This window comes from Gekko japonicus, unplaced genomic scaffold, assembly GCF_001447785.1.
Source record: "Gekko japonicus isolate JY-2015 unplaced genomic scaffold, Gekko_japonicus_V1.1 scaffold7, whole genome shotgun sequence".
Classification (NCBI taxonomy): Eukaryota; Metazoa; Chordata; class Lepidosauria; order Squamata; family Gekkonidae; genus Gekko; species Gekko japonicus.
The window spans coordinates 2,806,877-2,821,979 of record NW_015159711.1 but is presented as its reverse complement, the minus strand read 5'-3'; the positions used below and the strand labels follow the sequence as shown (position 1 = coordinate 2,821,979).

General features: G+C 43.8%; 1 protein-coding gene across 5 annotated transcripts in view; it reads left to right on the top strand.

Annotated features, from left to right (window-relative positions):
- NCOA1 (nuclear receptor coactivator 1) overlaps positions 1 to 15,103 on the top strand; it is a 250,618-nt gene that overhangs the window by 74,080 nt on the left and 161,435 nt on the right. The window contains exon 1 of one of the 5 annotated variants that reach the window (XM_015405998.1): positions 11,562 to 11,604. The exons of the other annotated variants lie outside the window; for them this stretch is intronic. The gene's annotated coding sequence lies outside the window, so the exon portion shown is untranslated. Of the gene's footprint in view, positions 1 to 11,561; positions 11,605 to 15,103 lie in introns of those variants that run through there. 5 annotated transcript variants of the gene reach the window in all.

The following is a 15,103-nucleotide window of genomic DNA, read 5'->3' as shown; positions in this document are numbered from 1 at the left end:
CTGTAGAGTCACTCCAGTTTAAGTCCATTGTACAATTAGAAGGCACAAACTTTTAAAGTCACTCTTCCCATTCAGATCAAATTCCGGCACTGAGCCTTGGCTCAGATTACTTCCAGCCTGGCACTTGGCTCCGTCTCAGGATCTTTCAAACGCGATGGCTGATCCCTTAAAACAGTTTGAAATGGGGAAATTAGTGTCTGGCCCTCATAACTAAGGGGATTGCCACCAAAGTATTCCTTAAGAGGGCTTTCAAACAAGCATCGTCTCTCTCCCCCCCCCCTTTTCTAATTTTAGAAAACAGCCTCTCAGTTGGGAGGTCTCAAAACTATTACCAGAAGGTGTAGCAGGAGGTAACTCTGTGTATGAGACAAAATCCCAGGAGACGTAACCTATAGGTAGGTCAAGCGCAGAAAGGAGAATTCTGTTGGGGTAATGAAACTTGAGGAGGAGGGCAACAAGCTGATGCGGAGAGCCTGGGCCTTGTACACGGGAGCGTTGTGCTCATTCCCACCTTGGCTTGTTGTGACAAAAACTAGCCTGGCTAGGCAAGAAGCCATTTCAGCAGCCTTGTGGTCATTTCACAAGCAGTTATTGTTGGCATCTTTTCCTCCGTACGGTCCCTCCTTTTTGTCCGTCCTCGGCTCACCATTATCAGCTGGCTGGGTGATTGATGAGCAGTAAGCCACATCTGTTGCTTTAGTTTTTGTACTCCTGGCCATTAATCATGATGCCCAGAAGAACAAGAGGGAGAATGAAATTTGAGCTGTCTGTGGCAACTCAGCAAGGGTAACTTCTTCTATACCAATCCAGAGGTCCTGCTCTGTCATAGAAGAGCTCTGTGTTGGAAACTCGGCTTATAATTTCTTTTTAAGAGCACTGCCAACTTGGACAACTTTTATTGTACCTTTTGTGACATTCTTTTCAGGATCTTGATGCATGACATTTCTGCTCTAGTATCTAAAGAAAGCTTGTGTTTCTAGAAGGGAGTGGTCTTCCTTGATGCCTGAAAATACTAACATGGGGTGGTTGGGGAAGAGGTTGATTTATCCCATTCCGATGTGCTATGGTGTTGAACTGCATCAGTCCCGGCACTCCACTGCGAGCTTTCCATTTATTCCTACTTTCTATTGTTTAACCAATTTTTAATTCACAAGAGCACCCTCAAGTACAGGTCATGTGGTTTATGTAAGCCAGTATGCAAAAGGACTGCAAATGGTAAGGGGGTGGGTGGGAGGGAAGAGTGCACATTGGTACTCCATCAATGGCTACCGGCTATGTTGGCTAAATAAATGCTTTATGTCCCGCTTACATGGTTCCTTGTGATAGTTGATTGGCTACTGTGGAGGAATGAGTTCCTGTATTGTATCTTGTGTATTGTAGGGTAATATATTTGTCTTTTAATATTGATTTGCTGTTCAGTTTTGAATTTATTGTGCTGTGTAAGCTGCTCTAAGTTTTGGAAAGGTGGGGTGAAAAACCACCTTGTAATGAGTAATTTTGAGATGAAGAACAGCTGGCTGGCTGGGAAATGATTAAGTGCCTCTTCCCACTCATCCAACCTCACTGGAGATTTCATTCTCCTGTGTCTGATTTATTTTGTATCTTTTTTTTTGGGGGGGGTTGCAGGGAGGTCATGTGATATATAGTTTGGAGAGTGTATGAGAAAGAGTCCTCAGTACTTGACCTCTCACTGCATCGGCAAGCCCAGTTGCCTTTTCTTTTGGTTCCCTTTGTGTTCCTTATCCATGCACGATAAGGTCCACGTTCAGCAATAAACACCTCTCCCAGTTTTCTCAAACCCAGCATTAGCATCCATTGGTTGAAGTAAAAGCTTGCACTTTTTTTGACCGCATCTGGAGCCGTCCTGGAACATTCCTCAAACTTACTTCAGATTCATCTCTCCTTTCTCTTTCTTCATTGCTATTTTTGCCTATACAGCCTGCAGTATTTAACTCTCTGTTCAGTATTTGGAGAAAAGGAGGGGGAAATCTCTTGATAGCAGTAGGGAAGGGCAACTTGCGACGATCGCACCCCATCGAGCTCCGATAGGGGCGAGTCGGATCAGGGCGGCAGGGAGGGGGATCGGCTGGTCCTGACCTCCCCATGAAGCTCACGAAGGGAGCTTCTAGCCTGGAGCACCAAAGGGGCCACTCCCAAAGTTCCGGCTTGGGGGAAGTGAGCTCCTTTTTGCTCCGAAAGGTCCTGCTGTCCCAAGGCCAGCAATGGCGCTCAGAGACGTTACCGGACCAGAGGATACAAGGACTTAACTAAAAAGATTAATCTATGTGACAAAGCGGTGCAGTGACTAAAGAAACAGTGAGTTAAGTTTCAAAAAGGAACACATATACAAAAAGGGTGGAGGAATAAACAGTGGCACAGCGAAACGGCATAGCTCCAAAGAGGGGGGGGGGACTCACGGAGGAAGAACCTTATCCAGTAGTGAAACTTCAGTGTAAAGAAGCATGCTGGGCTTAAGCTATTAACCACCCTATCCAGAGCAGATTACATCTGGGCTAATTATCTACAGCATAGAAAAGATCTTAGAACTTTTATGAACTTTTACCAAAGTATAAACAATGTCTCAGCGAGGGGGGGAAATGGTGTCCAGAGGCAGAGGTTCTGCAGGAAATACCAGCACAGCATCACCAGTCACAAGACCAGAAGATACCAGCGAGTTAGCCACTGCAATTTCTGAAGCCATGCGCCCTCTTCTGGACCAGCTGACAAACCTCAACCAGAAATTTGATACTTTACAGAAAGAGCTCAAGGAAACTACAGCCAAATCAGAGAAGTCAGCCAAAAAGATTAAAAAGGTTGAAATTAAGACCAAAGAAATAGGTCAAAGAATGGACATTGCAGAAAGAGCTTCCGAAAAGCAACAACTATTACAGCTGCAAGTGGAAAGATCTCTCTATGTTTTGAGATTTCAAGGGGTGCCAGAGAAAAAGGATGAGAACTTAAGAGAAATCATAAGCGAAGCAATGGCTCCCTTGATTAATAACAAACCTGAATTAATACAAGCAGATATTGATATGATTTACAGAACTTATTCAGAGTTTGTTAAAATCTCCTAGGGGAAATTTTTGTGAAATTTGCATAAAGATCAACAAGAGACTTAATACTTAAAGCATCCACAGCTACAACAGTCAGAATTCAAGAAGAGGAGATTAAATTTTGAAAGATGTTCCATACGAAATACGCAAGAAAAGGAAGCACTACAGAAATATTACAGCATTTCTTCAAAAGAACAATGTCCAGTACAGATGGATTTTTCCAGAAGGACTTATATTCAGCTTCAATAAGAAGGAAAAGATTGACTCTTTATTAAAAGCAGAACTCTTTCTTAAACAACAACAAACTCTGACCAAACAAAGAAATGGAGCAGAGAAAGGGAAGGCATCGGAAGAAAACAGTGAACAACAGAAATCTGATATGGATAGTTCATCCTCTACAGCTACTTCCGTGTCTTTGGGTGAAATTTTTGTGACTCTGATTCCGACCTAGGAGAAGGTGTTCCCAAAACCTTTAAAGTAAATCTCCCCCGGCAAAAGAAGAAGAAAAGTAAAGCTAAGAAGAAACCTAAGTGAAGATCTGAGATTGCCTATGTTGACATTTAATGAACCCATATTATTATCCTGATCAATGTTCCCTCTAAGCTGTGGATTCTTGTGAGCAAAAATTCTACTTTGTGAGCTCCTGGCATTAAAGTTGTGAGCGAGTGATTTGGCTGCTGCATAAATTAGTTTGCTCTGGAGCTCTCCTGAACTGAGACAAAAATGTGTGAGCCAGAGGCTAAAAACCTGTGAGCTAGCTCACACTAACTCAGCTTAGAGGGAACACTGAAGATGTGTTATAATACCAAATATGCCTTTGTTTTTTCTATTTGAACACTTTTATTAGAATTTAAAGAACTGAATGTAATTTCTAACATGTAGACATATATCCAAAGCGTATGATTAGCTTAACAAAGTACCTCTCTTTTGTAGTTTTAGTTTTGTACTGTGTAGTAAGAAAATCAATAATAAAAAAAAAGATAGTAGTAGGGAAGGGTTGTATATTTATGGTTTTGGTTACTGTTGGAAGCTTTGAGAGGTGAAGTGCAACATAGGCAGTGATTCAAATTTAGTTGATTTATCCAAATATGAAACTTATATGACATATTCAGCCTTTCTGTCTTCATAACTGGGGAGTTCTTGGAACAAGAGGTTGCCAGCTTCCAGGTGAGGCCTGGAGTTCTCCCAGAATTACAGCTGATCTCTACACCACAAGGATCAGTTCTCCTAGAGAAAATGGCAGCTTCAGAGGGTTCACTCTATGGGACCACATTCTTCCTGAGCTCCTTCCCCTCCCCAGACTGCACTTTTCCCAGGCTGTGCCCTCAGATCTCAAGGAGTTTCCCAATTAGGAGTTTGCAACCCTAAACAAGATACTTATTTCCTCTACCCATCTAATATTGGGATGTGCTTAGGGTTGCCAGCTCCAGGTTGGGAAATACCTGGAGATTTGGGGGGTGATGCCCGAGGTGGCCTGGGTTTGGGGAGGGGAGGGACTTCAGCGGGGTATAATGCCATAGGGTCCCATGAACATTCAGGTAGAGTAATGTGGTGTAATGCCATAGGGTCTCCTTAGTCCCATGAACTTTCAGGTAGAGTAATGTGGTGGCTGTGTTTTGGTAAATGTTTCATGACATAAGGGCCAGCTAAAAGGATCCATGGGACAGAACATCTGTCTTATGAAGAAAAGCTTGAACAGCTGGAATTTTTATTTAGATCATTTGTAGATAATGGTCAATATTGAACTTTCCAAGCCCCCCTCCCACTGTTTTTCCAAAGCAAGCAACCCACACCTGAGTGAAATCACTACATGGCAACTGCATAAGGTTGTCAAGGGAAGTTTTGATGAATCAGACACAAATATTCTTCATTGCCCACAGGCAGGGAGACATGGTGAAGATTTATTTTTAAAAAAATAAAAATAAAAAGTGGTGGGGGTGAAAGTGAGTGGGAGAATGATTATTCTCACTCTTTATCGCTGAATTCAAAAAGTTGGTATCATTAGCTGAAATTGATAGGCAGCAAGCTAGAGGCCAAAGGAAGTACTTCTTGCTACAATAAATAATTAACCTGTGGAAGCCTGTTACCATGAGCTGTTGTGATGGCAACTACTATAAATGGCTATAAAAGGGGATTGGATGAATCCACGGGTCTGTTGGTAGCTACTTGCCATGATAGACTTATAATAAATAGCCCTCATCACCTGGTACTCTGAAGCCTTTTAATATTTATAATCCTGCCTTTCCTTTTCAAAAGAAAAATTCAAAGCAGCTAACAAACACAAATTAGAAAATCAGGCCAATGGAAGAGGTCTTCCTATCTTGCCTTCCCTTTACTGCAGAGTAGCTGGGTGTTGATGTATTTAGAGAGGGAAGTAGCTGGGTGACTGAAAGTACTTTGTTCTGTGTTCTGCTCCTCCTAAAGGAGATCAATGTAGTCATTGTCCCTTACTGCTGTCAGTTGACAGGTTGCTGAGCTTGGTGAACCAACTTTTGCTCTGACCAAGTACAACAGTTCCTATGGTAGAATTGGAGGTAGATCAAAATGGGTAGCTATGTTTGTTTGTAGCAATAGAAGAGAGCAAGAGTCCAGTAGCACCTTAAAGACTAACAAAATTTGTGGCAGTATATGAGCTTTCGTGAATCACTGCTCATTTCTTCCGATACCAAAGAAGCATCTGAAGAAGTGAGCAGTGACTCACAAAATATCACACCCTGCCACAAATCTTTAAGGTGCTACTGGACTCTTGCTCTTTTCTATGATAGAATTGTACATTGCATGTGACCTGGCCTGTTGGCTGAAAATGGCATCCCCGTTGTTAAATTCCGCCCTGTAGTGTGTGGAATGATGTTGCCATGTTGTACCCTACTGTGCCCTACCCCTACTGTGGAGAAGGAAATGGAAACACTAGAAATGTGAAGACCCGGGGGTGGGGGGAACATGGAAAGAATTAGAGGGCCTTATTGGAAATTGGAAATTTGGGGGGTACTGAAAAAAATCCTATGAAATATTTTCTCATTTTGAATGAGTGAAATTATTTTAAAGACAAGGTGAGCATGCCGTAAACATTAAAAGCTCTTAAATCCAAGATGCATTTCTGCACCTAGAAAGAAGGAGACCTAATCTTCACAGGGGAAACATGCCCGGATATCATGGCTTCTCAACAATTGTGTGCCTTCTGTTGATCTTTTGACCTGAAGTGGTTGACCTTTTCACCTCACCCTAAAACCACTGTGACGCATTTACCCACAGACCCAGTAGAAAGTATCTTATTGCCCTCCCTTGCAGGAAGGAGAAAAAAGATCAGAAGGAGGTGAGGCAGAAACTGCACCAAAACCTCAGAAGAAAACTGAAAGTTTCATTGAGAATTTAGCTCTCTCTAACCATAGAGCAAAATTTAAGATTATATATGGTAAGATAGCAGAGGGTGGATCAGCTTGCAGTATTCTTTCAAGTACTGGATATATATGCAATTTTGCTTGTACAAAACGAAAGCATTTATAACTTTTAAATTCCATAAATATGTCAAATATTGCAATTTTATATGCTAAGTAAATTGTAAATTATGCATTTTATATTAGAGCAGTAAAATTATTTAGGCTTGATGTGACAGTAAAAGTATTGTTTATATTTCAATTTCCCCATAAAAACTGCTTCCCCCCCATGGTTTCTAAATTTCTGGAAATTTTACATCTCTAGGAAACACATCATGTGATGAGATCATGATACAGGACAAGTGGTCTTACATGTTACAGGGAAACAGGAGAGAACGCAACACTGTGTGCCATCCGTAGGCTGGAGGAAGATTTTCCATCCTAAGAAGACGTCCTCCAACTTAAATGGGATTCTGTTGGAGAAAGGGACAATTAAGTTGGAGGAAGGCTTCAAACTTTGTGGATTGGTAGAATACAGGGCATTCTGTTCTGGGCTGCATGCTGTCTGTAACACATAGTTCTGTCCTAATGATCTCATCTTAGCCTCAACCCAACTGGAACTGAGCACCAGGAGAGGGTCTCCTAAGCAGCAGGGACCTGTTTGAGGCCAGCTGAATCTCTGTGGTAGGAATCTTCAAGCTGGTGTGACCAGTTCAATCTATAACCAGAAATGTGTTTTATGGCAGGGCTAAGGAAAGCCAATCATTCAGGAAGTAGGAGTCCCCTGGCAGACCTGGGAACGGTTGGATGTTGCTGGGGAAATTATGAAAGCTATCTTGGTGTTAGAATGTCAGACTAGGACTGGGAAGGCCTGGATTCAAATCTCTACTCATCCATGAAGCTCACTTGGTGACACTGGACCGGTCACATTCTTTCTGGTTAACCTACCTCACAGGATTGTTGTAGAGATAAAAAGAAGGTGAGAACTATGTATGCTGCCCTGAATTCTTTTGCAGAAGGACAGGATACAAGAAAATCGTCAAGAAGGTTGGTAAGGAGTTTGATTTGAGAGCCAGTGTCTCATCTGAAAAGCAGATCTCACTGGAATGGTAAGGAAACAAACAGCCAGGAAGAAAACAGAAACTGGTAGATCGCCAGGATTTAGAAGAATAGGCACACTGATAGAGTAGCACAGGCAAGGCCAAAGTCTGGCCATTACCCATTCAAAGACTCAGGTGTCCTGACCTGGAAGCATTTCTGTCCAAATGAACTGATGAGAAACGAGTGGGCTGCCAGATGGTGGGAGCGATACTGCCATGTTGGAACTTGGGAGGACCATAATGTCCCTTTCCTCTATTTTGTAGCTGTAAAAAGCTCATCATAATAAAAAAATAGAGACATCACCCTGCCAACAAAAGTCTGTATGGTCAAAGCAATGGTATTTCCAGTAGTAATGGACGGCTGCGAGAGTTGGACCATAAGGAAGGCTGAGCACCGAAGAACAGATGCTTCCGAATGATGGTGCTGGAGAAGACTCTTGAGAGTCCCTTGGTCTGCAAGGAGATCAAATCAGTCAGTCCTAAAAGAAACCAACCCTGAATGTTCCCTGGAAGGCCAGATACTGAAGCTCAAATACTTTGGCCACCAAATGAGAAGGGAACATTCACTGGAGAAGACCCTGATGCTGGGAAAGATTGAAGATAAAAGAAGAAGGGGACGGCAAAGGATGAGATGGTTAGACAGTGTTATCAATGCAATAAACATGAAGTTGAGCAAACTCCGGAGGACAATTGATGACAGAAGGGCCTGGCATGATGTGGTCCATGGGGTTGCGAAGAGGCGGACTCGACTGTGTGACTGAACAACAACAACAAAGAGTAGCAGCACCCGATTTGAGTCTTGCCTTGACACTGATTTAGAGACGCGCCATCGTCAATAGACTGGCTTTACATGTTGTTTTGTTTTGTAGTGAATGGCATGTTGTTTGGGGATTCCGCATTATTTGAGGTCCAGTGACTCATGCCTAGAGAGCTTCTGAAAGTCAGTGCATAACGCTGAAGTGATGTGCTCCCTGGTGGCTCAGTCTTATCAGTCAAAAGCCAGATGGAAACGTTTCATTCACCTGTATGTTCACCCCAGTTATTTGGTGTATCACACAGAGGCTATGGTCCCTGCATGTGTGGACACGTCACAAATTTCCCTTCTGCTTATGTTTCATCAGCTGTCTTCATCAGAATTATGAAAGCCGTTGGTGAGGCCTAGTTTATCCATAAACAGACAGAGCAAATCTGCATCAGATCAAGGAATTATTAGCTGTAATAGCTAGATGAGGACTTCCTGAATGTTAATTGCTGGGAACGTCAAGTTGTCTTCATGTTCTGTTAGTGAGTTTCCTGCAGACACCTAGCTGGCCATCACTGGAAACAAAGTGTTGGACTAGATAAGCTCTTGGTCTGATCCAATGGGGCTGGTCTCATGATATATCTGAACTATCTTCTTGTTTCTAAGAGTGACAGTGAGTATAGCAAGTAGGCAGTAGCCCTTACCTGCTGTTTGTCCCCCAGCAACTGATATCTGTTGGAATGCTATTTAAGAATATGGAGATTTCCTTCAGCCATCATGGCTAATTGTCATTGATAAACTCATCAACTGTGTTTATCCCCCTTTTAAAGCCAGCTAAGTCATTGCTCCTCCCCACATATTGAGGCAGCAAATTCTGCACATTAAGTACATGTTTTATGAAGAAGTATATTGGCGATAAAGAGAACACATAGATACATGGTAGAGAAGGGGAACAGCAATGCCACTTTGCCTGCAGTTGTGTGATGATATTGCACCAGTGTCATCCTGATAATCCTCTAATCTGTCATGTGGACAGGAAGGAATTTGCATGGAGGCTGTGCATTTGCGTGCATGTCATATATCTATCTGTCTGTCTGTCTGTCTGTCTGTACACACACACACACATATACACACATACATACACTAGGAGAAAGGCCCGTTGTAGGACAAATACAATGTGCCCTAGAAGGACGTGAGACCTCCCTGCACCTGCAGCCTGGACGTGCCACCGAGATCCCGGGGTGGCAACACGGGCTGCAGCGATGTCCCTGTGCGGGCGCGGGCAGTGTCCTCTGGGCTGGCTCCACCGCTGGCCAGTCTGGTGGCTTGGCGGCAGCTGCTGGTTTGCAGGCCGGCCACAGGCATTGCTCCTGGGCCAGTGGGAGCCAGTGTGGCAGGAGGATCAGCGGCAGTGTGAGGGCCCTCTGCCCGGCGTGGCGGCTTGCCCGCATGTAGCCTGCGAGGGGAATGAGGGCCGGGCCTGCACTTTCGGCCCCCTAGCAAGACCCCCAGCTCGACGGGTGGTGGAACAGGTTGGCACAGTCTCTGTGGCTGGCCAGGCACTGGCAGCGTTGGGGCTGCCTCAAGCGCTCTGTGGGCCAGCAGGGTGCCGGGCCCCGGGTGGGCGTAGGCTAGGCAGTGAGGTGGTGGGCCTCAGGGCAGCGAGGTGGTGGACCTCAGAGGTGTCCAGCCACCGGAGCGTCCATCCTGCCTGCCAGCTCCCTGGAGTCTGAGGATGAGACGCTGCCCGGCGGGTCTGTGGGCGGGACGGAGGTGACAGAGGGAGGCAATGCGGCTAGGGGATTGGCCCCCCTCCTGAGTGACAGCTCAGGGATCCAAAGGCTGGGGAGGCGTGTGGAAGACTCATATGAAAACTCTTTTATATATAAGGAGAGATGATGTATGTATATGTATATATGAGTATAGCTAATTATGAACTGGGCCCAACAGTGTGGATGACAGTTGGGGGGATTTTTTCCCCCATAGAAACCTGAGGGAAGCCCGAGGTTTGCAGAAAAATCTGAAATCTTAAAAAAAATTAAAAGTAGGGGAGTCTAATATATAGAATAAATGTCTGTAGCTTTAACAGACAAATGACCACTGAGATCTTGAGACTTCATTCTGAGATCTCAGTGGCCATTTGGGGTTTTGCAAGGCAACCACCATAAGATTGCCCAGCCTTTGTTTCTTTCAGACAAAGGAACGGGAGGCAGACTAAAAAAGGGAAAATATAAGAGAGAAGGAAGAAAGTGGGGAAAAGGTGTGAAGTAGAAGCAGAGGGGAGAACAGAATAAGGTAGCTGAATGGGAAAGAAGAGGAGAAGAGAGGCTGCTAGGGGGAGGGAAGAAAGTAAAACTGAAGATTGGGGGAGCAAATAAAAGCAGACTGGGTTGGTGGGTGGAAAGGAGAGAAGCAAGCTGGGACGCAGGGAGAGGTTATGAGGGCTACTAGTGGGCAGGAAATAGTGTGGGGTGGGGAGGTGCATTAGTAAAATGAGATACTCCCTGCAAGACTTTATGTGATATATTTCATTTCTGTGTTGCTCGTGAGTTCCAAAGAGGACTCTCAAAATAGTTAAAGGTAGTCAGCATTACAATAAAACCAAAATAAATTTCACTAAAGCGCTTAAACGAAGCCAGTGTCTCTAGTATGGTGATGCAGTTTCAGATGCTACTCTTTTAGTTATGCTGACCCAACAGCCCTCAGTTTTCAGAGAGCTTGCTGCATACAAGTTCCATGCACTGAAGCCGCATGGAAGCCGCCATGTGGGCATTCATTCTCCAAATTAATAAACAGTACATGTGGCACATATATAACATAATCTGATCCTTGTATTATTCTTTTGATAAAATACCTTGCATCTCCATTTGGGAAATGTAAAACCTTGTGTAAGCATTAAGTGGATTTGAGTTTCCTGTTCTGTGGGGCATGGAGTGCATTGATTAGATGCTTTCTTATGGCACCGTGTTTCTGAGTGTTGTTTTCAGAGAGCTGTATTTGCCCAGTTCCCTTGTGCTTGGCCAGAGTCTGCCAGGTGGCACCAGGGATCCCAGGAGTGTCGCTGTATTTGAGTGGCTCTGGCGGCATGTGTTTAGTTTAATTATCCAGTCAGCTGGTGTGGGAATCAAGCAGGAGCTCAGCACTGGTGCTGAATCCTTTGCCTGTCACAGCGGCGGCAGCGTGCAGTAAAGAGTACACATGCCAAATGGATTGCAAACAACCCAGAGCACATGGAGCAGAGAGTGGGCGACAGAGCCTTGCAGTGGCAGAATGCTAGTCATCAGGTTGCTGCTGTACACTCCAGGAGCCTGCTTGTTTAGACGGAAACTACCTAGGTAAGAAGAGTATGCCCCATTATTTTGTGCTGCTTTTAGCCGTGAGTGCTGTTTTCGAGTCGGTGCGTCATTGAACCTTTTAGAAAATGCTTTTGCTCCCTCCTGCTTTTCTCTCTGCGTGTTGCAGTTTCAAGTGCTGGTGTCCTTCACCAAAGACCTCTGCTGTTTCTGTACACTTCACATCTGCTGAAGAATAGAGGGAGAGAACCCTTTGGTGCCTGTTATCTCTGCTTATGTAACAGTGCAAAGAAAAGCCAGTGTCCAGCTGCATGAGTACATCTGGATTTTACAAGGCATGAGTCTGGCTTAGTTAACTTCACTGAGCTCCAGTATCTTGAACTTTTTTTGGTTGCTTGTTCCCTTCTTCCCTCTGCCCCCTTCCCTCCCCTCCTTCCCCTTCGCATCCAGTAGCTCAGGGTAGCTTTTGGATAATGCAGTAAGTGAAAAATTATATATTCTAGCAGTGACCTTGAAAACCAGTGTGCAAGTGTTTAAGTTGGTCATATTTGGCAAAGATATCCTCTCAGCGGCTCACAGAAATAGACTGTGGTAGTGCAGGGAAGGTTCTTAAAGAAACAGAAAGTGAGAAAGAAAAGAGCTCTTGCTTAGTATAAACAAAATGCTGATTGCTTAACGTTTGGTAATCATTGACAAGTAGCAAAAGCAGCAGAAAAAGTTAGTTATTTCAGATTGTTTTCACCTAACAAGCCATCACCCTTGCAAAGGAAGTCTGTCCTCTCATGGAAATTGATTTGCTGCTTTTGTTTCAGCCAGTTTTGAATGTCATTGGTTTGGAATGGTGGACTTGTTAGTCTGGCATGAGGCTCCAGAAATCTTAACAGGCACAGTTTGAAAGCATAGCAGACAAAAACGGAGGGCCTATTGTTGACGGCTGCCTAAGTGAATTTGAGCAGTATACCGAGTGTGTTAACAGTGCAATGTGGCTCAGGACAGCATGACATGGCGTGGCTTAGAAGCGCTGAAGCATCTGTTTCAGTAATGACCAGTACATGCCACTTGCATTATGCTGCTGTGTCCCTGACAGAGTTCCACATGCTGGGAAAAGAGAATTGGCACAACTAGCTGCATGCAACAGTTGCAACGCAGCATGCAGGGGGCTACTGGACTGGATAGACCTGCACTGTGGCAATGACTCATTTCCAACTTGGAACTCTGTGCATCCGCAGTCTGATATGATGCATTACTGTGTGCACGTCATTTTGCGTAATACTTTAAACTAGGGTGTAGTGAGAGTGACCGTATGGTTGTTTCTCAGGCTTGCATTGTGACGATACGCAGTGCATACCTTGAGGGACCACTAGTTTCTAGAGTGTCCAGTCAGCATGCGACTGATAAATGCTCAGGGAGGTGATGCAGTCTCCAAAGTAACCTTTTGTTTCTGTGCATCTCTGCACTTCTATTCATTTCTAGCTTAAAAAACCAGACTTTCTCGTAATTGAACTCAGCATAAACGACACAGAGCCCCTCTTCCTGGCCATTGTCTTGCTACAGTTTCGTTGGTGGAGCTCTTTGTTTTTAATCTTAAATAATAGTGAATTTCTATCGCTGTATTTTTGGCAACTTGTGAATTTCTTCCACTTTCTTCTAGAAGTTAAGTCCAGTACACTCAAGGTTTTCCTGCCACCTAAGTGCACAGAGACAGAGCATCATGTTTACTGTGATGCTTATGTGTGCACGGGTTTCACTAATTCAGTAAAAAAAAAAAGCCTGTGGTTATGATAGAGCTTATAGGTATGGGAAACACACACAGGTTAGTAATAGGACTTCAGGGGCAAATTTGAAATGACCTTGAAGCTACCCTTATACTATCAGATTTAGGTGGGTAGATGTGTTCGTCTGAAGCAGTAGAACCAAGTTTGAGCCCAGCGGCACCGTCAAGACCAACGAAGTTTAATTCAAGGTTTAATTCAAGGTATAAGCTTGAATTAAACTTTGTTGTTCTTGTACTATCAGATCACTGGTCAGTTTAGCCCACACTGCCTATTCTGACTGGCAGGAGGGTCCTTTTTAAACTGGAGACTGAACCTGACCAAATTCTTCATGTAAAGCATGTATTCTACCATTGAAGTATGTCTTCCACCAGAATACTGAACACATGAAGTTGCTATGTACTGTGTTCTCTAAGCCTGCCTCTGCTTTCCCTCAAATTGGTTGGCAGGACCCTGTTCTGCGTTCCCTTATTTACAGAGCAGGAGAATTAAAGGTCTACAACAGAACTGCCTTGGCTGTGGAACTGTTGCTGTCTGGGCATATATCCCCTGCCACTTCTTTCATTTTGCTGGCTAAACATAATGCTGTTGTGTAAGAAGGCATTTAAAAATCGGTCATGGGTTGTCAATTTTCTATAGGTTTTTCTGTGGCTTTTAATGTTATTTGGCTTGTATTTAAGGAACTGTCACTTTGTCTTGTATGTTTTACGAACTATGTTTGCTTCTGGTATCTCTGACAAAGGGGAGGAAATTTTACAAATACTATCAAGGTGCTAAAATCAAGGTTGGAAGGAAGATAAAATATTTTTCAGCATCTGTGGAATGGACTGGGAATGTCCATCAATATGCATATTTCTAGCTAGATTTCTAGCATTAATTGTCCTGGGAACAAAGGGAAAGTTTATGCTGCCATATTAAAGTACTGGTACATCTATGTTTTCCCAACATGATTCCTAGTTAGGAGCCCTGGAAACTTATTTCGTGAAAATACTAGGATTTTCAAGGAATTCTGAGCTCACAAAACTATAGTTGTCAGGGTGCTTCGAGGGAAACTTTATGTCATACCTGTTTCAGAAGTTAGTCTGAACTGTAGTATAGATAATCTTAAGTAGTGTGCTTGTATCTCAGTGTCTAGCATGTGGCTTGGAAGTGCTCCTTATAGGAGGAGTCTGCTCTTGTGTATATTATACATAAAATACATAACTGCGGCTAGATTCTTCACATTACGAACGTCGTTTTCATCCTTACAAAGTACAGTGCTGTGGACTCCCTTTTAACGATTATCCTTGGCTGGTAAAACTCCCTCAAATTGGCTTTAGGGGGGTGAAGATGCAATTTTTTCCATTTGTTTTATTTAATTACCTCTGTGCTCCAAAGAAGAAATTACCAGCTCCTCATTTCATGGTTTTATTGTTAGTGACCACAGAGGTTGCTATTGGTTTTAGGTTTTAAAAGGTGGAACCATTTATCTTTAGTCCACCATCTCTAAAAGGATAATCTCAGAAGGATTCAGAAATGTTGAGGCCAACTGAATGCTTGTGCTTGTAAGCCGCCCTGCTTGTAAGCTGTACTCAGAGATTGGGAGCATCTGAATTTTGTACTGTTGCAAAAGAGGTTGATGCTTTGACTGCCATCTACTGATTTTGCTGTACAATCATGATCTGGTATTAGCTGTGGCCTTACTAAGCAGAAGCACTTGGGCTCTCTAGTTTCTAAGCCCAGCACCGACCTGCAGCGCCCCCCCCCCCCCCCCCAGTTCGGTGTGGAAT